The sequence below is a fragment of the Megalops cyprinoides genome, chromosome 19 (genome assembly GCF_013368585.1).
Source record: "Megalops cyprinoides isolate fMegCyp1 chromosome 19, fMegCyp1.pri, whole genome shotgun sequence".
NCBI lineage: Eukaryota > Metazoa > Chordata > Actinopteri > Elopiformes > Megalopidae > Megalops > Megalops cyprinoides.
In genome coordinates this window covers 21,782,754-21,789,023 of record NC_050601.1, presented here as the reverse complement: position 1 = coordinate 21,789,023, position 6,270 = coordinate 21,782,754, and the positions used below count along the sequence as shown (strand labels likewise).

Genomic DNA, 6,270 nt, shown 5'->3' with positions numbered 1-6,270 from the left:
TCAGCTGGCACAAATAAAGGGTGAAAATGACTTTGCCTGATATGTAGTGGTGTTCATACTTAGCTACAGTGCAAATGATAACAAACACCACAAGTGTTAAAACCTGAATTGAGCAACTGTGCAAGATGTTATATAGTCAACAATTCTAGATACAGCTAATATAGACAGATGCAGATCTAGAACACAGATTCCAATGGCCACTCTGCTAAACTCCTTGAGGAGGCTGGTTAAGGAAATTCAGTGGACTTTAGGGCTCTGAGCGCTTTGCATTCTAAAAAATAACTTCAAAAAAGCTCACTGTAACATCTGCTTAATCCCATTCAACTCAACAAAAATAACTGTACAATCTCACACAATAAGAAAAAGAAAACAAATTGTGGTGTGACAGAAAATGCATGTGGTAATTCCAGGACAATCAAAGTTTAACAGAAACCCCAGGATGTGTTCCACCATTGTATGCTCTACCTTTCCCCCTCTCTCTCTCTCTCTCTCTCTCTGTCTGGATTGAACAGTCTCTCTGTCGATGGTGGGGACTGGAGACAGACATCTGAAGCAACTGCTGTCTGTGTCAACTGAGATCAAATTTTGTTTGTTATGGATCATTTTTACAATCGCAATTGTCAAAAAGCAGTAAGCATATTACATTTACCTGAGAGAAGTTAAAACATGAAAATTCTGGCCCAGACTCTGACAAAAAAAGGAAAATTATTCCCTGACCCCTCATGAGGGCAGTCGAGTGACTCCTGGAAAAGTTAAGTGTTAACAGTGGAATAGCATGAAATGGCCGTCAGTTCAATTTATCAGCTGGAGTTTAGAGGCAGTTTGGTTGGTAAAAGGTGCCATGGTGAACTCAGATGGCTATGGGGGGGGGCTTCCATACAACAGTGACCAGGGAAGGGGTGGCATGAGTTTTACAATAAAGTAATGGTCTGTGCATCTTGTCTGTTGAGGCAAGTAAGTTCTAATCAGCAGGGGATGGGAGTACAGGAGCAATTTTTTCTTGGATGGCAAGAGAAACTAAAAGGGAGCAAGGGAGAGAGAGAAAATAGGGGGTAATGGTTACAACAGTATGAAAACACAATTTGGATGCAATATGTAATGTGAACCTTTACCCAATTTTAGCAAAGCATCTATAGAAGCAAACGTAGATGAATAGTAAGGTTAGGACCCATGGCCATGAAAGTGATTTGAGTGTGTCCATTCAGAACAGGATATATTATAACATCCCTGTAAAAACAAAAATGGCTGCATTGTGGTTAGGAATGTATTACTACTGACTTGTTAGGAGTCTAAAATCAGCATTCATCAACCTCCATTCAATTACAAAATGATTTAACAAATCATTAAGCAAGAAAGGAAATAAATAATGACTTGATGATGGTTACATTATAACATTGGCTTGCTGACAGAAGATTTCACAAATGATGTAAGAAATGTGCAATAAACTCAATTATTTTCCAAGAAAATATTTTAAAATTATTTACAATACAGATCTTTTAGGAACGTTCTGACAGTTCTTTCAATCTAATGACTGACTACATTTAAAAGTATGTTATTATATACTATAAAGTATATGTTATTATATATTATAAACTGCAACTGCAAATGTGTTTCCAAAGTTTGTGAAAATTTGGCAATTTTTTCCATAGTGTTACCTATTTATGTGAACATTGCATGTTTCAAATTATGAGGTAATTTGTGAGGTGAGAATGAACAGTATTCTGAAAGTATATAGAATAATCTCAAAGGAGTAACTGCAGAACGTGTTCTTAAAGAAATAGATCCTTCCTTACTCTTCACATGCATGATCTTACAGGGAGTATGGACAATGAACTGAAGCTGCTTCATTGATGCTGTTTTTTCCTCCTGCCCCTGCTCTTCTCATCCCAAATAGGTGACATACTAATCTTGCATCCACAAACACAGAGTCTAGATAATAAATACTGATCAGATACTGATAAGATACTGTTTTTAGATTGTTTTTGGTGTATGTGTGTAAGTGTGTGTGTGTGTGTATGTGTGCCACCATGGAACAATGGTTTGGTTTGGTTAACATTCGACCGTGTAACTGAATGAAAAATGTATCTGAACTGAATGTAAAACGGAAGCCTAGTATGGCCCTCGGATAAAGGTGTCAGCCAGGTAAATAAAGAATAATGCTAGGTATGAACATGAGCTACTTCATAAGTAAAAATGAGCCAGCAACGTATCACCAGATCAATAACTAATCGGCTAAACCTGTAAAGGTATATTAAGTTAATTTGACCGACAGCCTTAGCCGATAATTAAGATAATCTATAAATCTAAAACAATATTCCCCGGCGTGACTTTAGGAAATATGGGTTTAGTGAACGCTGTGTTGCTTAGCATCGTTAAACATTAGAATACATATGAATCGGTGAAATATGCTTTCTGTAGTACATTTTTATGAAATATACCCGCTGAAGAAGATTGAATTAAATTAGAATTTAGCAGGCTATACTACTTACTAAACTATATCAATAAAAGTGTAGGTTACTGCCGTAACGTTTCTTTATAGACGTCGGTAGAAATCTCGATCATATTAGTCTAGTCCTTCTCTCCTATTAGGTGCCTCTGACGCATAATATCATATTTGTACTACATGAAATTTTCTGATCTAAACTGATATTTCTGATCTGCTCACTCTTCATTCATTTCATCGGTCAATTCATAATTTTTTGTATTCTACAGCGCCCTTCAGAATGGCGTTATCACGATCCGCAGCCTAAGACTTTTGTAGCCAAATGCTTATAAACCCATGATGCCATTGGTAGCTACCGCATGGTGGGGGCGGGGCGAGAGAGGGGCTGGGAGTCAAGGGTCGGGTTACTGCCTTTTTTTTTTGTTTGTAGTCCTCCAAACCTCTTCATCATTTCTACTGGCGCGGCGGAAAATTGGACAAGTGGACACAAGATACTACGTTTCCCAAAACTCTAGGCTCCGCAACTGACGAGGTGAAAGGGAGGGGGCGACCCCGTGGCGGCCATAGTGTTTTTTCCTCCCATTTTTTATTTACTAGCTAGCTATCTGTATTTATTTATTTCATTTTTATTCAAGAAAAAATGGAGAACACGAGCCATCAAGATGTTACCCAGAGCGCATGAACGATTAAACCTGTCTTTGGATTGCAGTAGCTAGGTAGCTAGCTAGTCATATAAAAACCACAAAACACACAATAGAAACGAGAACAATAGCCACGTTCATCCGTCTGCTGAGTTTTTTTGTTTCATTTTGACCATTTCTCCTGGAATGATGATGCATCAGCCGCTGAAGCATTAGCTGTAGACTGTCGATATTTTACGATACACTGTCTTTAAACCATGTTCAGCTTTTCTCTCTCCAGACACACAAGAACATGCTGAGACTGAGAAAGAAACAGAAGCAGAGAAAACAGTTCGCTAATGGCACAAAATATCACCCTGTCTTGCGCACAGCTAGCTTAGTAGCTAGCTAAATACATCCGCCTTGCTAACATCGTCCAGCTAGCTGGCTGCGCAGCTAGCTACTAGCCAGCCACCTCTGTACCAACATGGAGCGCATGTGAACGGTACACACGGGACCGACCATTTTCAGCAAGGAAAGGCTACCGGAGAAAGGAACGAGGAAACGACCTAGCTACAATCCCAACAACACATTGTACAGCTAGCTAGCTCGCTCGCTAGCTAGCCAGCTAATATTTCTAATGCGCGACCAAGGACTATGCGACTCGGCACCAAGAGGTTAGTAGCTAACGTTAGCTAAATGACCAGTTTCTCTGTTGTTTTACTCATTCTCCTTGGTAATTCATAATTTATACTTTCTGTGGGGGTGCGGTGTGACTGGACAGACCTAATGGGAAGAGACTGCATTTGAGGAAGAGAATGGTGGGGAGATGACGGGTAGGTAGGTAGCTGCATGGCTAGCTGGCTAGCTACATGTGTAAATTGCTAGCTAGCTTAGTTCTCGGTTGATGCATGTTTGGTATAGAGATGGCTGTAGCTAGCCAACGTTAGCTATCTTGCACACAGCTACTGCGTTCTTCTGTTAAGTTAAAACACCAGGGTGCAGTAATCGCGTGTGGAAACTATCAGCAAATAAATGGTATGCAACAGTGTTGCTGGGGTAATTTTGCATTTACGCTGTTTCAAATGCATTGATTATCTAAACTGCATTGGCGAGAGCATGTAATTACGTGTGTGGTATGTGGATGCCTAAATAGCCATCTCGCCACCGCTCTCAGAATAGCAGTCTGAATGACTGGCGGTTTAGCCTATAGATCAGAAAAAGGATAATTGATCTGATTTAATAACAACCCGACGCTGAATCTAAGGAGCTAGCTAGTCTCAATACTAGACCACATTGAGCCAACGCTTATTAGTCAGTGCCCGTACGCTGAATTAAGGCCGCCAAATTCCGACAGAAATGCTGAATTTAGTTGTGGTTTTTGGTAGGCCGAGTGATATGATTCCATCTCAGTTCAGTGTTCTGGAATCTCCGTCATCTCTGTCTTTGTCTCTCCTTCACTCTCTGGTACTCTCTTACTCTGCAATGAACACTATCATTCTTGATAACCTTCTCATGTCTCTCAACTCCCTCTTCTACCTCGCACCCTGTATCAGTTTAATACCTCTCACTGAATGTTCCTGTGTTTGTATTGTTGCTATCATGTACCCTACCAGACCGTCTCATATAACATCACCATCTGTCTCACAAACACTACTCTCGGGTTCCAGGACAAAACCATGCAACTTTTGTGAAGTTTGATGAGACACATTGTTGTCTGTGTTATACCGGCTTCACACAGTCGTAGATCTCTATAGATATGCTGATAAAATGACCCTGCCTAGTCCAGCATTGTAAATTTGTCAGCGCTTTTTGGTTTAGCCGGCCTCTAAGTCAAGTCCAAAAGACACAACGGTTCACAAAACCCTGTGGTTGGGGCCGATATGTGTTCATCAGAAACATATTTCAACGCTGTGCATGTATTCAGTTTGTACAGATGTAACTGAAGTGATTGATTATTGTTACTGAATTACAGTTGTTGATTTTCTGCCACTAGCATCCTGTGTCTCCCTTGTGTTTTTATCAGATGGCTTCATGCAGGGTTGTATACAAAATTATCTCTTTTTTTGCATCTGAAGGGCTCATTGCAGAAAATCTATAAAGAGGAAATGGTTAAGTCACCCTGCGATCTGATTGGTGTCTGGTGGCGCATGGGTTTACAGCTGTAGTTACTGCCCGAGACTGAAGGCATCACTCTGGAACCCACCTCCAGCTGCCTTCTGCTGTGATGCTCGCCACAAATCCTCAGGAAGCGCATCCATTAAAAACAAATCAAGACAATTGTTATTGCCCAGTTTGCCGTCCCCCCATCTTGCGCTGCCTCTGTGCAGAAGGCTTTTTTTTTTTTTTTCTGACATTCTGCAACCCATTTATACAGCTGGATATTTATTAGAGCAACTGAGTCAGCAGTAGTGTCCCAATAGTGACACCACATGCTGCCCTGCGGAGTGTAGCCATTTTGAAGTCATTTGTTCTGCTGATGCTGTTCTCATGATATCTCTCCCCTCTCTCCGCACGGCTCTTTAAAGTCTCCCCTGCTTTACCGTGCCGTGGCACGTGACGCAGCTGGCTCACTTTTTTCATTCAAAGGAGCATCGCGAATGACAAAGTTGGTAGGCAGATTCCTATGTTCTTTATGGCAACTGTACAATCTGGTGGGGTTTTTTTTTTTGCTTACATAAAGGCTGAGGAAACATTTTGAATGAAAAAAGCACTGCACATGAGTGTAGGGTAATAACATTAAATGTGTAAGAGCGTTCTTGCCTGTTCGGTGATTTCCAGTGTGCGGCATTATAGTACTCAGTTGCAGTGCGTAATATATCTTTGCTCTGTGTCAGTCTCCGGCCTCTTTTTGTGTCGTAACAGTATCCTAAAATGTAATTTTGTCTTTCTGTTGCTGTGTTCAGGATTTAATAACCTGTAGACTGGCAGCAATGGCATACAATGACCATTATTCAACATCTGTTAAATATAGATGTCTGAAATGTAACTTCACCCTCGCATTGCATATAAACAAGCACATGTCTAGCACAATCTCTTCTCATTTATCTACTGGGTTTTTATGCATTTTGTCAGCTCTTCAGTATTTCAGATAGCTGAAAATGTATGGGTGGCTAGCACATTTAGCGCATAATTCAACAGTGTCTAAAAGGAACACAGAGTGAGTCAAAACAATACTTTGTCTTTTTCAAAATTATTTATTTTTTA

The 6,270-nt window shown here is 40.4% G+C and overlaps 1 protein-coding gene across 1 annotated transcript in view; it reads left to right on the top strand.

The window, feature by feature from the left end:
* The first annotated feature begins 3,041 nt into the window (after window positions 1-3,041).
* The window catches only part of zgc:158376 (uncharacterized protein LOC100101643 homolog), a 30,046-nt gene continuing 26,817 nt past the window's right edge, over window positions 3,042-6,270 (top strand). The window contains exon 1 of the mRNA XM_036552650.1: window positions 3,042-3,740. The gene's annotated coding sequence lies outside the window, so the exon portion shown is untranslated. The remainder of the gene's footprint in view (window positions 3,741-6,270) is intronic.